The sequence below is a fragment of the Eptatretus burgeri genome, chromosome 5 (genome assembly GCF_056783735.1).
Source record: "Eptatretus burgeri isolate ZD-2024b chromosome 5, Ebu_testis_v1, whole genome shotgun sequence".
Classification (NCBI taxonomy): Eukaryota; Metazoa; Chordata; class Myxini; order Myxiniformes; family Myxinidae; genus Eptatretus; species Eptatretus burgeri.
In genome coordinates, this window is record NC_140965.1 from 93,096,225 (window position 1) to 93,116,989 (window position 20,765).

Sequence of the window (20,765 nt, forward strand, 5' to 3'; positions counted from 1 at the left end):
CCCACGATGAGGCTGAGTCTTTGGGCCTCTCACTCTCTCACCACAGGCAGGTCGGTGGTCTTTTTGTCTTCTACCATCTCCTCTCCGGTCTCGCCTCCCCCCCCCCCCCGCTGTGTCTGCGATTTGTCCCCACCACATTTCCGCAGGGCGCTTAAGGTCCGCCAACAACACCTTTCTGGTAAAACTACCAAAATCACGAATCACTGCCCACCTTAACTCTTTCATTCCTCTTTTTCCCCCACCTTTGGAAAAAAACTACCTCACTCCGTTCATTCCCATTCTTCCCTCCAGGCCTTCAAAACAGTTGTTCACTACCACCTCTTATCGTCCCCCATCCAAATCCTCAATCTTTTCTGCCCCCGTTAATCCACCCCAAACCCACCTCTTTCAAATTCCCTGCTTTCCTTCCTGAAAGTCCCTGTAATGTCCATCTTGTATTCCCCATGTTCCCCATCCCATCCCTCTCCCTTCCACAGATCTAATGTGTCTGTTCCCCACTGTTTTGTCCTTCCCACTCCCACCCCTCTTGCCTCATGCCTTCATTGCTGTGTGCTGTGTGTCAGCTCTCATACAATCCTCGACAAGGTATACAAAAAAAATAATAATAATAAAAAGTGAGTCAGCGTAAATCAGCCACAAACTCGGATGCTCACTGACCATATTGACGATGGTGGGTATAAAATTTATATCTTGAGACGATCTTACCCGGTTTAGGGTCTTTTTTCTTTTCACAAGATTGACGAGCTCTTCATACGACTTGTCAGAAGGCTTGACTGGGGCAAGAAGATCTTTGATGAGGCTGTATGTCAGGGCGCCGCATACGATCAGTAATACAGCTCGCCGCCTTTCAGCGTCCTCATCGGTGTCCATTTTGTTTGCCATGAAGTACTACTTCAGACAATTGGTGTCATCTTCCAAAATCATCGCCCACTGCGTATTCTTGCAATATGCCGATGCAAGAAGACATCCTCATCGCCACTGTAATGTACTCAATAGACGGGGACGAAGGCTCTGAAATGGGAACAACAGGTTTAATGTCGACACGGGCACAACACAGCACAGCACAGCATCGGAACATGGGCGGGTCACGTGACTCTCCTTAACCATGCCCCGGTGCACCCATGTATGCATGCAATAGCGTAAACTACTGATACATCTCAAGGTTTTATTTGTTTGTATTTTTAACTCCAACCTGGAGTGTCGCGAAAAGAAGACTTTAAGCTTACTGCTACTAACCGATGTAATGCAACAAATCAGTCTGCGACAGTTTAGTCTGTGAACGGTTTTTATTTTGATAATCGTGTCACGCGTGGTGGATGATGACGATCATCGACAAGATTTTCAGACACATCGACAATCATCATAAAAGTTGAATATGATCACCTTTTATGACATGTCGGCAGCAGTCATGCATTATAATGTAGTGTGAGGCAGCCAACGATGATCGCTGATGTGGCCCAACATATTAACCAATTAAATTTCACATTTCAGTTACTATAAATTGCAGTACTGCATTACCAGTGGCCAAAAAATGTAAAGTTATTGTGACTCACTCTGCAGCTGAGATGGTGCCCTACAATGTCACGTTTCTCCTCGCTATTCACAGACATTCCAGAAGTTCATTGAAGAGTGTCGGATGCATTGAAGGATGTATGAACCAGCAATCCTCAGCAGATACACTGCCCGGATAAACAAAGTTCTATATGGCCAATACTTGGCTTCACCCCCAGTTGCAGGACTTGTTGGGGAGAGGAGTTTGTTGATCAGATGGGTGTTCGAACCAGTGATCCTTCAAAGTAACTTTGGTGGTCATACGGAACCTTCAAAATCAATTCAGAGAAACAGGCTACGTGAAAGTTAAAAAGGACTTGTGCCAGCCAAGGGTTGTTACACCGGATAACGTGGATGAAGTGTGGGAAGGAATGGAAGCAAGCCTGAATATATCTGAGACATTCAGCACAACAAGCTCTCTGTTCATATTTCAGTGCACAGAAGGCCGTTAAGACACTCAAACTTTATCCCTACAAAATTCCTGCAGTGCAACTTTATGCTGACAAAATAACACCAGTTTTCTTTTTGTAAAATGGCAGAGGAGGCCAAATCGTTTAAGACAGAACAGTTTTCAGTTTGTATTAGAAAAGCTAAAAAGCCTCGAGGCCAGAGATAGGTTCCAATGCTTTGTCAATTGCTCGTCTTCCCAAAATACAGAAGGCATTTATACAGCCATAAAGAAAGCTTTGGAGACAAATTGATTGCAGAATGTGCCGATAGTTTCCCAATCTTATGCTGGTGCTGCGGTTATGTCAGGACACGTATCTGGGTTCAGCAGCAAATGAAGGACGACCATCCATTTGCAATGCATGTACGTACATTGTATGGCACACAAACTCAACCTCGTCCTTGTATAATGCTCTCAAGTGTGTCGTAGTATCATGGGCTTTCTAAATGTGGTTGAGAAATTGTATTCAGAGTTTGTGGAGTCAACCAATTATTAGATGTTTATCAACATGCAGGCAGTTTTAGGTCGAAAGCAAAACGAGAATGTTCAGCCTCGTGATGCACACTGGGCATGTAAATGGAGAAGTGTGTTTGCGGTAAAAACACATTACACTAACCATCATGCTCTCAGAGATCTTAGTGAACAAGGTGAAAAGTGGTCAGTAAAAGCAAATGGCCTTTTTCATCTCATGACTGGAGTTTTATTCATTGCTTGCTGGATTATCTGTCAGATCATTTGGAAAGTTGAAAGTTATTCATGTCACTCACAAAGGACTTCAATGCCTCTACACCACACTTGCAAACACTGCCTCTGTCATAAAAAAAAATGAAAGTGTGCTTTGAAAAACTCAGAAGTGAAGAAGGCTGGAATGAAATGTGGAAACAAATTACAGAATTCTACAAAATCCATGACATTGCAGTGCCAGACGAAGACACGCCACTCTCCAAAAAGAAAGAGTAGTGAAACCCTGGACTTCATTGTCCCAACAACTTTGAGTCAAAGAGAGTATGCAGAAGAGAAGAGGCAACAAATGCACATGAAATACTCGCAGCTGAAACCGAACCTCAAAACAACAAGTGGCATCAGCAGTCGTACATTCCTGTTTTGGATGCTACAACTGCAGAGTTAGAGAGAGGAGTCTCAAAGGAATCGACGGAAATTTTTGAGGCGTATGACTCGGTGTTAAGATGTGACAAAAATGGCATTCATCCACATCTACTCTTGCAGAAATATGCAGATTGACTGAAAATAAATCCACAACTTGCAGTTGCTGAAATGGACCTTTTTACCGATATCTGTTGACATCCTTCAGAGACTTGAAAAAGAAATGTCTCAGATAATTAATGTATCCAAACTATTACAAACTCATTCAGTTAGCTCTCACATTGCCAGTCGGGATGGCCACTTTAGAATAAAGATTTTCTGCAATGCGACAACTTAGAAACTGGTTGTGCTCAACCATGGTGGAAGAAAGATTTTCTTCAGTGGCTCTCCTTCATATAGAAAGCACTTCAACTGCGAAACTGATTCCAGAGGACATTGTAGATGTTTATGCTAACCAAAGTGATTGATGAGTGCACCTACATTAAGGTAAGAACAGTCAGGTCAGGTCAGGTATGGGAGCATGCGCCAGAGCAGCGCGGCGCTGCGTCCACTTTCTGCCAGTACTCCAGGGGACTCCGGCTGGCCATCCCCCAGGCAGATGCCTGGCCCATCCCCATCTCCTTGAGATGCCGATCAACCTGCTGCAACTACAAGGCATGTGGTCGGCCCATTGGCCTCCTCCACTCACAAGACTTCCGCGCTGAGAGAATCTGGTGAGCAGGATCAGCGTTAGGAAAACAAGCCACAAGTCCATACAGCCGCGGCTGACGCTCACGGACTATGCAGGTAACAAATCTCATTTGAGTCTCTCTCAGCAACCGCTCGTTGGACACAAGGTCCGACCAGCGATAGCCAATAATTCTCTGAAGAGACCTGGTACCAAAGGAATTAAGTCTCTGTCTCAGATCCCTGGTCAGAATCCAAGTCTCGCATCCATAGAGCACGACTGGAAGCACCAAGGACCTGAAGACTCGGACTTTCGTACTCCCGCACAGGTACCGGCAGCGCCACACCACATTATCCAGTGAATCCATGACTCCCCTGGCCCGACCCAGATGTCTGTTGACCTCTGACTCACAGCCAGCAGAGACATGAATATCACTGGCCAAGGTAAGTGAATCTCTCCATGACCTCAACTGTAAGAACAGTACCGGTATTTATATTAAGACAATGTTTATGTACAGTATGTGTAACACCGAGGAGACATGATTCATAAAGCGTTCGATTTTGTTTTTTCAATAATTGGTTTGTTATGCTATTGGGGAAGCTGGTAAACATGTCAAATAAATAGGCTAAAGCATAAAACAAGGGTGATTAAATCATAAAGTAACCTGTATTTGTGATTTCAAGTAAACTGAAACTATGCTAACAAATGGTAAATTTGGAAGTCAGACCTCGTTACACATTATTATCTCACCTGGAATGTAGTTCTGGGGGGCTTGTGGGATAGCATGTCGTCCGTCCGTCAGTCCATCTGTCCGTCCCTCTACAAATATTTTCAACTTCTTCTCTGAATCTACACACACAATTTTGATTAAACTTGACCACAAGCTTCATCACCCAGTTTCTACTAAAGTTTTCTCACGGCATCAACAAAATCGGGCCTGAAGGAGGTCTATGGGGGGTTGCCCCCCCTCCCCCATAATATGTATTTCCTTTCTTCTCCGAAACCACAAACACAATTTCAATGAAACTTGACCACAACCATCATCACCCATGATTTACCAATGTTTGCTCATGCCATGAAAAGAAGTCGAGGTCTAAGGGAGTCTACGGGTGGTTTGCCCCAAAAATATGTATTTGCTTTCTTCTCGAAACCACACACACGATTTTGATGAAACTTGACCACAACCTTCATCACCTGTGATGTGCTAAAGTTTATTCATGCCATTAAAAAAAATTGAGGTCTAACAAAGTCTATGGGGAGGGGGGACAGAGGCGGTTGCTCTACGGGGTAAGGTTGCCCCCTAAAATAGAGATTTGCTTTCTTCTCAGAAACTACACACATGTCGATGAAACTTGACCACAACTTTCATCATCCATGTTGCACCAAAAATTGTTCATGGCATTAGAAAAAGTAGGGTATAATGTGTTCTACGGCAGGAGGGGCGAGAGTTGCCCCCCAATATAGGTATTTGCTCTCTTCTAAGAAACTACACACACGATTTTGATGAAACTTGACCACAACCCTCATCACCCGTGATGGACCAAAGATTGTTCACGGCATCAAAAAAAAAAAATCCAAAGGTATTTACTTTCTCCATTACATATTTTGTGGGTCATCCACGCCTTCTCGTGGTTCCCTGTTTATCTTATCCAGCTGCTACTAGGTGAGCACCCAGGGACATTGCCCCTATTTTTTATTAGAGAAATTGGTCTGATGTTGATGTGGTGCAAGCATGATGGGCTAAATGGCCTCCTCCTGCATCTAATTTCCTTGTGTATCCTTGTGTGTGTATAGCATTTGGCGATGAATCTGGAAATATTCACTATGATTGAAAAATTTTTCATTCATTCCTTAGCCCAAAACCTTGCTGCCTGTACCATTCTTCCAACCATAGGTTGATATATAATATATATATATATATATATATATATATATATATATATATATATATATATATATCTCTCTCTATATATATATATATATATATATATATATATATATATATATATATATATATATATATATATATATATATATATATATATATATATATATATATATATACTCATCTTGTTTGTACCATTTCTTATTCTCGGAAGTGTACCAGAATTTTATTTTTGACATCATAAGCCTTTTCTTTCAGTCGTCTCCCCATCATCTTGTTCCTTTAAAAAAAAAATCTTCTGGGGAGACGTCTGAGTACCTTTATAATTTAGCAAGTTCCCTGTCACACTTTTCTTAATTTCCCCATTCCTTTCTCTTAGGACTGCCTTCCATCTTATTGTAGAATTTAAGATCCACAAACCAAAGAGATTGTATCATCTAGAAACCTATAAGTGTCTTTCCTGAATGTTGTTTCATGAACATAAGCCAGCTGTGCCTTCGAAAGAAATGTCATATTTAAAACGCTAATGGGTACTTAAATCTCGAAATAGATCCAAAGGTTCCACAATATGCTTCATTGGCAGCAAAGCAAGAGTGCTTTACTCTGCATCAAGAAGTGTGCCTGTATTGTTGAGGTAGCTAAAAACCCAGTCCCATGTCGCAAACCCAGCAAAATGGCACAAGAAATTAAAAACATCATCAGTTATTATGGCTTCCAGATGGAGGCATTAAATATTTAGTCTTGGTGTGTATCCTGCTTTTTGAAAAATAATTTTTCCATGATTTCATTGTTAATTACTATTTAATTTTTTTTCAATTTTCATTTACTGTGTTTAATTTTTCCCAATATTTATAGATTTAAAAAAATTTTTCAACCACTTAATTTTTTATCATTTATTTTTATTATATATATATATTTTTAAATTTTCAATTTATTCCCAAAAAAAAAAAAATATATATATATATATATGTAATTTTTGATTTTTCAATTAAAAACATTTTTTTTTCAAATATTTAATTTTTCCGAATATTTATATAATTTTCCTATATTTCAATTATTTCTTTTCATATATTTAATTTTCAATTTTTTTTTTTTCAATTTTCAAATATTTCATTATAATTTAATTCTCGATTATTATGGTTCCCATAAGGAGGCATTAAGTGTTTTTATTCCTGTAGGGAGGCGTAAAGTGTTTTTATTCCCAGAGGAAGGCGTGAAGTGTTTTTATTCCCGGAGCGAGGCGTTAAGTGTTTTTATTACCGTAGGGAGGGGTTAAGTGTTTTTATTCCCAGAGAGAGGTGTTGTGCTTTTATTCCCGGAGGGAGGCGTTAAGTGTGTTTATTCCCGGAGGAAGGCGTTTGGTGTTTTTTCGTCTGGGTGTCCATAGTGCCCCGCTTTTTGGAGAAAAAAAAAATTGCATGTTTGTTTTCATTACGAGGAAGAATTTCAAGTGTTACCAATTGGCTAATATGACGAGTTGGCTATACCAGGAATCATCAGTGATCTCCGATCGCAGCCCTCTAGTTACTCATGGCTTTTGTTGCAGTTACTAATTCTTCTACATGATCCAACATAATGTCATGATTGATTGCAAAGCAAGTACCTGACAGCTTATTGACACTGACATGTTCAACAAAAAAAAACAATTTTTCCACAAAAACAAACAAGCAAAGCAATGACAATTGACTATCAAATAGAGGCCTGCACTTCCACAACACAATTGCAATCATCTTAGTCATCTCCAAATCGACCATGGAGAATGCCATAAATGTGTGTCCAACCATAGGTGAAACAATCCCCAATCATTAATCTGGCAGACAATGGAAAATTATCTCAAGAGGGTGGAAAATCCTGTGATGGATTGTTTGAAAACAATGCAAGAACCAGAACAGTTTGTAAAGCATTTGCATCCCATGAAATAGAGCCATGAAAGAGCTGCAGGCATGACTTTCACGAGTGTAGTCATTGCATGGAGTCACATGGTAATGTGCAAATAACAGGTATTCTGGGACCTCAAGATACGTGAATGCGTTTTGCAGAGTGACCAGTCCAGGTTCAAATTGTTTATTTGATGGTTGGATCTGTGGAATATGTTGGAACACCATTCATGGGTTTAACAACTACTCCAAAACACATGAGAGGACTCAGAGACACATGAGCTGAGCAGTTGTGGGAATCCCTGCCGAAGCATATCAGATATGGTTTGGTAACAGATATTACAGCAAAGGTCCAGGTTGTTAGCCGTACAAGTCCAATAAAGTATAGGGGAGCCCTTCAAAATAATAAACTGAAGTAGAACCAGGTCGTTATGCATTGTTAATTAAATGACTTGTCCATTGACTTTCGGAGAAATGGAATGTACTTGTTTTCCAACATACATGACCGGTCAAAAGTTTTAGAACACCCCCATTTTTCCAGTTTTTACTGAAATTTAAGCAGTTTAATGTTTCAATGTACTCTGAAATTAAAGCAAAGAACAAATAAACAATTGCAGATAAAAAAGAAATCATGGAATCATTTTGTTGAACAAAATTTAATCTAAATTTTTGACTCATCAAAGTCACCACCGTTTGCAGAAAAAACAACCGAACATACTCATGGCATTCTTTCTACAATGGAAATCAAATATTGTTTGGAAAGTTCTTCCCAACACTGCTGCTGAAATTCTAACAAATGTGTTGCACTTGTAGGTTGCTTTGCTTTCACCCTTCTGTCCAGTAAATCCCAAACCAGCTCGATGGGGGTTAAGTCTGGAGACTGTGCTGGACATTCCATGATTTGAAGCCTAGTGTCTTTATCTTTTCTTCTTAGGTAGTTCTGACATTGCCTGGAGATATGTTTTGGGTTGTTATCTTGCTGTAGGATGAACCCCTGACCAACTAGGTGTAGTCCAGAGGGTATTGCATGGCACTGCAAAATGCTGTGGTATCCCTTTTGGTTCAGGGTGCTAGTCATTCTGTGCAAGTCGCTGACTCTGGATCCAGCAAAAGAGCCCCAGATCATCACGCTTCCTCCTCCATGTTTGACAGTTGGTGTCACACTCTGCGGAACCACCCTTTCACATACTCGATGGCATACAAAAACCCTGCGTGATGAACCGAAGATTTCAAATTTTGATTCATCGGTCAATAAGACCTTCTTCCAGTTTTCAGTAGTCCACTGGCGGTACTTCATGGCAAAGCAAGCCTCTTTTTCTTATTTTACCATCTTAGAAATGGCTTTCTTACTGCCACTCAACCTATCAAACCTGCAGCTCGAAGTCTTCTCTTCACAGTTGAAACCGAGACTTCCTTACTTCGACCAGTGTTGAACTGTGCTTGAAGCTGCTGTCCTGTGAGCCACCTATCACCAAGCTGTTGACTCTCAGAAACTTGTCTTCTGATTGTGTTGTAGCTTTGGGTCTGCCAGACCTCTTCCTGCCAGAGTTTCCTCCAGTTTCCAAGTGCCTTTTGATGGTGTGGAAAACTGTACTCACTGACACCTTGGCTTCTTTGCAATTCCTCTAAAGGAAAGACGTACACTTTTAAGGGTTATAATGGTCTGTCTGTCTTCCTTTGTTAATTGTCTTTTTCTCACCATTATGATAGCAATATACTACTTCCTGCAGTGCAATAATGTCCAAATAATGCTTCAGAGGGTGCAGCAACACAGTCTGTTCCAACACTGTTTTTATACAGACAGAGGGTTTGCAACTAATCAACAAAAGTTGGGACACCTGTAGGAATTGTTTGCATCAACTTTCAAGGCTTAATTTACTTCCATTGCTGCAGAACAGCTGCAGTTGCAAACCCATTCCTTGTTTCCTGAAAAGGGCCTTTTTAACAACTCTGAAATTTACATTGTTTTTCAATTTTTAGTAACCGAAACTTTTTTTTAACCTCTGGCAGTTTACCGCTTAGTTTTGTACCATTTCAGGTTATTCACTGGTCTTGAACTGCTTAAATTTCAGTAAAAACTGAAAAATGGGGGTGTTCTAAAACTTTTGACCAGTAGTGTATATTAGACTACCCAAGCTGTTTTCAGTACAACACTTGCAACTTTGTATAAGGGCTAATGAAAAAATATGATGCTGCAGATATTTTTACCCACTTACCCCTACCTAACCAAAACCTATTACTTGCAGGTTCCCCCCTCCTCTCTCCTCATTCCATTGCTTGTTGAATCCCAAGTGGCCCTGCTGCCCCACTGTCAGGCCATTGCTTTTTGCCCTCTGTCTCCTGGCTTTTCCATTAACCAAGATGTTGTATGCAAAAGAAAAAATGTTTGAGAGGTACATTGAAGTCCATTAGTTTTGCAAAGTGTTTATGTTTCCTGAACCATTGGAATCTAATGCCATTACCCAAAATGTAATTTCTCATTCGAAATGGCAATGTTTTCAGGTATCCTGGTTTTTGGCAATTGAAGATTTTCTCCTTCTCCAGGTGACCTGCTTCCAAAGCTAAGTAAACCGTTCCAGATTTGCTTCTGTTGCTGTTGATTGTCATCCACTTTTGTGTGTGTTGATTGTCGAATAATGGACGAAAGAGCTGGATAATGGTGACAACATTGACTGCTTCTACTTAGACTGTCATAAAGCATTTGACAGTATACCGTATGCAAACTGATGACAGTGTGCTGTATGCCTCTTGTAAAAGCTCAAATCATATGGAGTAGATGGTCACATACTGTGATGGATAGAAGCATACCTCACAGAACGAACACAGAGGGTTGTGGTCAATGGTAGATGTCAGAATGCAGACCAGTAAGGAGTGAATACCACAGGGCAGTGCGCTGGGTGCAGTGATGTTTATCACTTTTATCAATGACCTTCCAGTTGAGATTGTTGTTGACACTGAGCTAAAACTCTTTGCAGATGACACAAAGCTGTGCAGAGTTTCGATATCAAAGGTGAAGCAGAAGCCTTACAAAGATGGGAAAGCAGTTATGGACTGGTCTCGTAAATGGCAGATTCCATTCAACAAAGAGAACTGCAAAGTGGTCCATCAGAAAGGAGCAACCAAAAGTTTGCCTTCACTACGGAGGGTGACTGACCTGAAGGAAGTGAAAACTGAGAATGTCCTCTCATGCCATACTAACTTCCTCCACTCTTGTAATCACAGCATGTAGCTCTTAACTGGCTCCTCTCATCTCTCCCTGTGAAGGCTGGAGTGGCCCAAAGCAGTGTCTTGGCCCAGTCCTGTTCCTTATGTTTCTTACCGATCTTTCCAATTCTTTGGAAAATCCTCATCTTTTCTCTGACGAATCCAGCCTCTGCCGTATCATCACTTATCCTTCAGTTAGGCAGGCAGTACCCTCTTCTCTCTCTGCAGACCTTGATAGAATCATGAGTTGGTCAAACACTTGGAATGTGTCTTTCAATCCTGACAAATCTCACACTCTCACTCGATCTCTACAAAAGGACCACCTCGTAAACTCTCCAACTACTTCCTCAATAAACCATTTGAATAAGTTGTCATTAAAACATTTAGGCCTAATCATCCACCATGACTTACCTTGGACAAACCACGTTTCAAAGTTGGACTCCAAATACATCTGCCGACGGGGCATCCTCTGTCATGCAACGTCTTTCCTTGGCAAAGCTAAACTTGTATCAACTTACAAGGCCTTCATCCACAGCTCAATGGATATACTGTTCTCTACTTTGGACTGGCACCTCTGCCTCACAATTTGCATATCTTGAGGCTGTGGAGACCAAGGCCTTCAAACCATTGGAATCTCCCAAGATGAAGCTGAGTGTTTTGGTCTGTTACTTTCACGTTGGTGGTGTCTTTGTCTTGTACCACCTCCTTTCTGATTTTGAACCTTCTGCCCTTTCCTTGTGTTGTCCCCTGCAGGTTTCTGCAGGATGCACATGGTTTGCCATAAACCCACTTCTGGTGAAACTCCCAAAATCCAGGCTCACTGCTCATCTCCCCTCATTTGTTCATCTTTTCTCTCACTTCAGTTGGTGCAATCTCTCTCTTCCCTCCAGGGTTTAAGCCGGCTGTTCACCACCTCCTCAGATCACTCACCATTCATCCTCATGATCGTTTCTACCCTCATGAACCCTCCACAAGCAAATCCCTTTCTTTTCAGGGTATTGTTTTCTCACCTCTCCCTCCATCCCACTTTTCGTTTTTACCCCACGTACGCAAAGCGAAAAGCGGGGTTAAGCAATTGGTTCAATTCTATCTGTCTGTCCTTTTGTACACAAACATCAGTTTATGATCAAGGAACAACTTAATTTCCATTGAATATTTTATTTTGAACACAAATTGGAAAACGAATCTGTAGTTTAGCAGTACTTTGGCTCTAAAGTCGTCCTGATCGCACATGCACAGAGAGGAGTGAGATAATGTTTTTTTTATTCTGTCTGTCTGGCAATCAAACAAAACTGAAAATCATTCCAAACAGGAAACTTACTGTTTTTAAGAATGTCATAAAGGACACAAACAACAGGCACGAATAACTAATGTAAGGTATTAAATAAGGTGGTGTATAAAATGCTGCATCAACTGCGGTAAACTTGAAGAAAAAATTTTCTACGACCTTTAAAATCTTAATTTAATTTCAATTCAATTATATACTTGAACACTGTAGAACACAAATCACCTTTTGGCACTTTCAACACCCTTCCATTTAGCAGCACTTGGACAAAATATTATGGCATTTTACATCATCAAGACCAATCAAATTTGGTGCTCGTAATTTGATCCATGTGTTTCCGCCTATTTTCTCTTCTTCTTCTTATTCTTCTTCTTCTTCTTCTTCTTCTTCCTCTTTCTCGTCCTCTTGTTCTCTTTACTGTGTTTCTCATCTTTTTTCTTCCTGAGCTTTTTTTCCCCAGCTTGTTGACCCCCTGTGGCTCCCTCCCATTGCTCTCATTCCTCCCCTTACCCATCCCTTGATAGTTGTCTCCATGTTGCTGTTGGAGTGTTTCCCCTCTTTCCACTGTTCTTACTATTATGTTCTGTCTCTTTGCTTTTTCTGACTCAAGAACTCTCGACTTAAAACGTTGAGACTCAGGCCTGGAATTGATTTGCAGGGTTCGAATACATCACTGGCTTTTTCTTACAATCAAATAACCTCTTCTGTTGGTCAATGCACTCTGTTGCTTGTAATTTATAAAGCCCCCATGAGGCACAATATAATTTTCAGCCAATGTTAAGAAACAAAGGCCTTGTACATTTCTGGTAAAGGGTCAATGAAGAAAGACAGAAAGCAGAGGAAGAAGGAAATTTGGAAGTACAGGAGATTCCATGTCAGATTGAGAAATCCCAGAGGATGCAAACATTTATTTTTTAAAGCTTCAAAAGTTCTGCACAGAAACAGGGAAGCGAGCTGTGGTTATGTGTTTTTCAGCGAGAAAATGGAGTGGGAGCAATCACTGAAAGGGAGAAGGCAAAAAGTGGAAATTCAATCTTTTACTCGAGGGGAATTAATGTCGATGGGAGTTGACAGTTTTTACATTTCTTTGCTGAGTCAACTAAGAATGAAGTAACTAACTTGAAAAGTATTTTGGTCGGTGATATATACCTGTTTTTTGGTCAAAGTGATTGTTCTGCAGGTTACCATATTTCTCCCACCGGAGTTTCGTTTATCAAGACATATGAATGCGGTGGAGTATGTTGGAGAAGGATGCATCTGGCATGAAAAGTGGCAGGTGAGTGTGTCTCATTGGTTGTTATATACATATGCGGATTTTCGAAGGTGGAAACAAGCCCTGCCAGATCTCAGTGTCCACCTCTGTGTGTGTGTGTGTGTGTGTGTGTGTGTGTGTGTGTGTGTGTGTGTGTGTGTGTGTATATATATATATATATATATATATATATATATATATATATATATATATATATATATATATATATATATATATATATATATATATATATATATATATATATATATATATATATATATATATATATATATATATCTATCCCATCATCATAATCATCACACCATTGTGAAGCCGTTTTCCCTGAGCAGGGGCAGCTTTTTGTGGGCTCCAATTATGGAACCTTTCTTGTGGCAATGTTTTTACGGCCGGATGCCCTTCCTGATGACAACCCTTCAGTCGCCTTCGACACCTAAGGACAATTACAAGCATATTGGTGCTCATTTCGCTGACCTCGGAAGGATGACAGGCTGAGTGAACACCCCTGATGTTAATTCAGTGGCCAGCAGGGCTTGAACTCAGGACCCCGAGGACCCCAAGCCACCACCCTAACCACCAAGGCAACACCAGGCTTGTGTATATATATATATATATATATATATATATATATATATATATATATATATACATATATATATATACATATATATATATATACATACATACATATTGTTGTGGTTACCAAATTCGCAAACCACCATTCAGGTCCCTTAGGTGAGGTATCTCGGTAAGTGCATGTGTAGTTAGGCCCAAACCCGTTGTCTAGTGGGAATACATGTCATTTATGCGAGCTGCGACTCTTCAGGATAGCCGTTTTTCTTTTACTATCTTTATTTTGGACCAACCGCCATGATCACAACCACAACATCAACCACCAACCACAACGCCGCTTCACCACAACCGCCACGACCTTCCCGTCACACCTCGCAACCGTAGCATCGCCACCGTTCTTGCCCCGCTGTGGGTACTGGTGTTGGACTCATGCAGAACGCGCGTCGAACAGCGTGTACAAAATCACGGATTTTGTGCTTCAAAAACGGATCAAAAACGACACACGCCCACTTTTTGCCGTCCAATCGGTGAGCGAGGGGCGAATTGGCCCCGCCCCCAGGGCGATCGATATATGCAAATTTGTGGATCAAAAAGCCTTCACGCCCACTTTTTCTCGGGCCAATGGGGAGCGAGGTGAAAGGTCAAAGGGAGGGGGTCAAAGGCGAAGTTACGGGGGGATAAAAGGACGGTGTTCGTCAGTCAGCGGGAGGAGAACGAGAACAAAAAGGAGAACGAGAACGAGAACGAGAAGGAGTCGGAACGGAGGGGCCGAGTGTGGAAGTCTGGAGCCCGAAGCCTGCAGTGGCTGGAGAAGCTGAAGAGAGTCGGACGAGGGGGTGCTCGCGTCGGTGCCAGGAGCTGCACGCCCGAGGGAGGCCGGCAGCGCGACCTGGCCGAGGTGGAGACGCACACCAGGGATAATAAAGATCCTCCATACCCCGAGCATCAGCAACCCCCTCCTGTTTCCCCCCGCGCTGAGATAGTGCGACCAAGGGGGCCCCGTTCCCACCCCCTACCAGACACCGTCCACGAGGCCCGCGGGTTGCGGGGCCATCGCCGCTCCGCGTCTCATCACCAGACGGGTAGGCGCGACCCGGTCTCGGCCTCAGGCCCGCCTCATCCTTGAGGGTATTTCTTTTCCTTGGTTTTGGGTATGTGTTGTCGGCGCCGTCTGTGAAGTAGAATTGTATAAGTGTTGCCGTGTGCTCGGTAGTCGGTATTAGCTCTGCACTGTGTCTTCGCTTTTATATTTGCTTTTTGTGTAAATGGAATTGTGTTTTCTTTTTTTTGTGTGCTTTTGGTGGAATTGTATTTGTGTGCTTCCCGTGTGCCTCGAATAAATGTGCTTTATTGTTGAACTGTTCTCCCGCTTCGCTTCGTCTTTTCCCCCATTGAACCCTCATCTTGCTTCACGTAAAGGGTTGGTAGTGGGCTGAATGCGCCCGATAATTAATCGAACCGTCGAGGTCGACGATAACACCGCTCGGTTATTCTGATAGTACGGAACGGGTCGCTTAAGTGGCCCGTGTCCGAAGTCGACCTGCGGCGAGGTGCGATCGCCCGGTCTACCCTCCGCGTGGGTACTTAGGTAGGTCGAATTTGGCGAGCAACCCTATCCCACGCGGGGGCTGATTGGCTCGATCGCGGTGAGACCGAAAGGTCCACCCGTGACTGGTTCCCGGCGTTAGTCCGAGAGGGTCACGACTGGATTGTCCGTCCGGTGGGCGACGTGCCGCGATTCGAGTTACGTGGCCGTCGCACGCCGGCGGGCGCGAAATCCGCAACAATATATATACATACATACATATACATACACATATATATATATACATACATACATACATACATACATACATATATATATATATATACATACATACATACATACATACATATATATATATACATACATATATATATATACATACATATACATATATATATATATATATATATACATATATATATATATATATATATATATATATATATATATATATATATATATATATATATATATATATATATATATATATATATATATATATATATATATATATATATATATATATATATATATATATATATATATATATATATATATATATATATATATATATATATATATATATATATATATATATATATATATATATATATATATATATATATATATATATATATATATATATATATATATATATATATATATATATATATATATATATATATATATATATATATATATATATATATATATATATATATATATATATATATATATATATATATATATATATATATATATATACATACATACATACATATATATATATAGCCTGGTGTGTTGGCGCAGTGGTTAGGGCAGCGGCTTGGGATCCAAAAGGTCCTGAGTTCAAGCCCCGTTGAGCCACTGAATTAATACACCAGGGGGTTAACTCAGCCTGTCATCCTTCCGAGGTCGGCGAAATGAGTACCAGTGTACTGGGCCGGTGTATACCCCGGTTAAAATAGGTATGCCATATCCCTGTGTCGTAAGAGGCGACCAGGGTTGCGTCAGGAAGGGCATCCGGCGTAAAACCTGTGCCAAATCACTATGCGGATCATACGGATGATCCGCTGTGGCGACCCCTAACGGGAGCAGCCGAAAGAAGAAGAAGATATATATATATATATATATATATATATATATATATATATATATATATATATATATATATATATACACATAATTACATATATACGTAAACATATACAGTCATGCGCCGCATAACGACGTTTCGGGCAACGATGGATCGCATATACGACGGTGGTCCCATCATCGCATATACGGTGGTCCCATCATCGCATATACGACGGAACTGCCAGCTCCATTCTAATTGAGCTGAAAAATTTATATCGCGAGTGACGTAGCCGACGTAGCGCTGCCAGTCGTATAAAAATAGCACGTACAATTATGCACAGTACATAATACTTCATAATGATAATAAACGACAGTGCGGCGATCGTTGAGGTCCATAAAATGTCATCGCGAAAAAACCAGGGTCGTGCAAAATCGGGATTCAAGGAAATCGGCTTTCAAACTGAACCAATGTTTCCACGATTAACTTCCAGCAAGTAAATTACCTTTGGATTGAAGAATTCCGCGAATAAATCGTTGTTGTTACTGTGGTGAATTGAAGGTCGTGACGTGTGATCACATGTTGCCCGGCTCGAGCACAGAAGAGATAAAGCTGAGGCTCGGCCGGGGGGATTGTCCCAGGGGCATTGTCGTTTTATGTCGGCGGCTCACTTGGTGCTCATTGAATGGTGAGAATACTGATTGATATATAATACTGATTTATTTTGCGGTGATTAGTTGCACGTGTATACCTTACTGCTTATGTACTCCTTGCTGCTTCTGTATTTCCTGGTGTGCCCGTAGAAGCAGCTTCAATCAAATGGAATAAAGCCTACACTCTGAAGGTTCTTCTCTCGTCCTCATTTCAGTTACAGTCGAAATTAAAACACAAATTTATTTTTAGTGATTCTTTTTATGTTGTTAAAACAATCGCACTGTTCCGAAAATATATCACACAATTGACAGGAGCTCGTTTCTTCGTTTATAAATTATAACATTGATGCAATGATTACGTATTTATAAAATCCAAAAGCTATTTATTCACCTTTCTATAATTAATCGATGCGAGAGGAGATTTAAGCTGCCGCTAACAACACCCATGGCCGTCATGAACAGCACAAAGGTAAAACTAACGCGTCTTCCCTCTCTCTTAGATGTGTGTTGCAATTGCCGACAGTATTCAGTACAGTAACATGCTGTACAGGTTTGTAGCCGAGGAGCAATAGGCTATACCATATAGCCGAGGTGTCTAGGTTTGTGCAAGTACGGTGTTCGTAAACGAAAACGAAAACGAAAAATTTTTTTTTTGATGTTCGCACAACGACGACGTTGGTTAGGCCTAAGTCACATTTGCTCTCTGGTTAGGATTTGCCGTACCCCCCCCCTTGAATTGACAAAAACGTGCGGCGGCCGCAGAGTTTGAGGTGGCCTCTGGGTGACCCTACGCTGTGTGGCTATCTTTTACAGGCTGTAGGGGTCGCCGTGGAATTATAGCATGGAGTTATAACTTTTTTCATTTCTACGTTGGCCATAGCAATTCGACAAGCCAAGCTGTGACGTAGATGTGTTCCACGTCGACCGTACGTAGGGCGTACGGTGGGCTTGCGTTATTCGTGCGGCTGCCGTAGGTTCTTATCAGTGAAAAATGAATTTTGCCAACCCCCAAAAAATTACGGCGGCCGCACTATTTCCACGGTCGCCGTAGGGTAGTCCTAAGGCGTCCCTGTGTTCAACGTACGGTGGCCTTGCGGTCTGTGTGACTACCTGCGGGCAACGCAGGGTCGACGCACGGTTCCCCTACACCCGCCGTGCGTCCTCTGTACAGCCTCCGTGGCAGTCTGCGTCCACCATGCGTCCACCGTGCGCTACAGCTCGATATCGGAGTACTGTATAGGTGTTTGCCGATACTCCAAACTGGTATATTCAGTTATATATATACTGGTATATTCCAAACTGTTATATTTTTATTTCAGTTAAAAAAGAACTGGTATATATATACCCACTCGTTACCGTCCATCTGGCCGCACGTTCGCCTTAGGGCCCACCTGCGGTCGCCTTGCGGGCACCTTGAGGCTACCTTGCATCTGCCTTGAAAATTCTATGGCCGCCGCAGGAACGCCCAAAGGTCACCGTGCGACATCAAATCAAAGACCGTACAGCACCCCAACGTTTTCGGTCTCCACAATTTATAAATACGCCGTGCAGCTCCCCGAAAAATAAAAACATATGTGACTGCTACATTGTGTGACCGTGGAAATACTGCGGCCGCCCTATAATTGCTGGTGGCCGGAGATTTTGGAGATCCCACGGCCGCCGTGGCAAATGTGACTTAGGCCTAAGTGGCGCATGACTGTATGTATGTATATATATATATATATATATATATATATATATATATATATATATATATATATATATATATATATATATATATATATATATATATATATATATATATAGTTGAAAGTGTGTCTGTGTGTGTGTTTCTCTGTGACCTATGCACGCGAAAAGTACTGGACTGATCCTCACCAAACTTCACATGCTGACAGAACATGTAGCCGGGAGTGTCCCGATGTAAAATAATTGTACTTCCGACTTCCGGTTTCCGAATTATGACGTCATCACCTGATTTGGTAACGTTAATTTTTCAAGTTCAGCCGATTGACATGGGGCCAACGCCATTTGCAATAGAATGAAAAAAATAATGCTACAGTCAATTGAAGACAATGACTTCCGACTTCCCGGTTTCCGAATTATGACTTATGCATTCGACACACTTGCAAAAATGACCGTATGTATATCATGATATAATAATCATCTGCAAGTCATATTTTATTAACATTTTCTTTGTTCATTATTGTTATAACCATGGTTATAAAAACCATTTTTATTGTTACTGTATAACGTTTTTACGTCACTTCGGCCTGGATTCGGGATCAGCGATCAAATAATGTAAATCACGATTAAAAATTATTTTTTGATGATGCGGGAGTTATCTTTATTAAAATCAGTAGAGGAAATATACACCATGTCTGATATTTGGGTCTTTCATGTCTCCGACGATGCCTTTATCTCCAGGGACGCATCATTCCCCATGCCAAAAACCGGAAGCAAAAGGGTCATAGCCGACGACACGGATTCCAAATTGGCAGGGTATTGTGTTGTTGTTGTTTACTATTCTCTCATGTGCACGCGTTGAGTATGAAGCTCACTACGTTCGCTATTAAATGCTGTGCGGTGTATAAACACGATCGGGTTTGATTTCTATGTTGTGAATATTAAACGCTGTGCGGTGTATAAACACGACCGGGTTTGATTTCTATCTTGCGAATATTAAACCATTTCTTTCTTGCATGTGGGATCATCGGAGGCTTTATACATATTGGCCCCAGAGGGGAAGACATCAAATATTGTTTATCCTCGAGCACTCCACTAAAATTATTGAGCTACTTCAGTTATTTCATAAACGGGAATAGGATGTGCGATGAAGGAAATACATGTTGCTGGTGAAAAATAAAAATGGTGGTGGGAAATAAAAAAATGGTGGTGGTGGTGGTTTGTATATATACATATTACAGATATAAATAGAATGGTGATGGCGTATGGTGTATGTGTATAATATTTTATAATTAAATGGTTATCGGCTATGTAGATATTTTATAGAGTGGTTATGGGCGTAGGTATGTTGTAACTTCGTATACATAATATAACATAATTTTTTATCAGGATAACAGATGTAAATAAATCAAATACGCTGGGCCAGGCTGGGTTATGCCCGACGTACAAGTTAAGTCGCAAATGATGACATGAAACCAGCCTCACATTGTTGAGTCATTATGGTTTTTTTTATCTGATGCGGCAATAAATCTTAATATTTTTGAACTCGAGTCTTCTGCATATAAAACATGGCGGGGAAAATATAATATTATAGTGGTGATGAAAAAAAAATAATAATGGTGGCAGCCTCTACAATTTTACAATTAACTGTGACGTATACTCCTTCAGACCCACCGTCATCCACGGGATTCCTGTGCGGAGCACGGGTATCCTTGCTAGTATATCTTCTTCTTCTTCTCCTTTCGGCTGCTCCCGTTAGGGGTCGCCACAGCGGATCATCCGATCCGCATTGTGATTTGGCACATGTTTTACGCCGGATGCCCTTCCTGACGCAACCCTGGTCGCCTCTTACGACACAGGGATATGGTACACCTATTTTAACCGGGGTATACACCGGCCCAGTACACTGGTACTCATTTCGCCGACCTCGGAAGGATGACAGGC

At 41.3% G+C, this 20,765-nt stretch overlaps 1 long non-coding RNA gene across 3 annotated transcripts in view; it reads left to right on the top strand.

Moving 5' to 3' along the window:
• Positions 1 to 20,765, top strand: part of LOC147026968 (uncharacterized) — an 80,471-nt gene that overhangs the window by 52,430 nt on the left and 7,276 nt on the right. For 2 of the 3 annotated variants that reach the window (XR_015058580.1, XR_015058582.1), the window contains 2 exons: positions 10,035 to 11,731; positions 13,202 to 13,297. This is a non-coding gene — a long non-coding RNA (uncharacterized LOC147026968). The remainder of the gene's footprint in view (positions 1 to 10,034; positions 11,732 to 13,201; positions 13,298 to 20,765) is intronic. The other variant, XR_015058581.1, reaches the window with a different exon arrangement.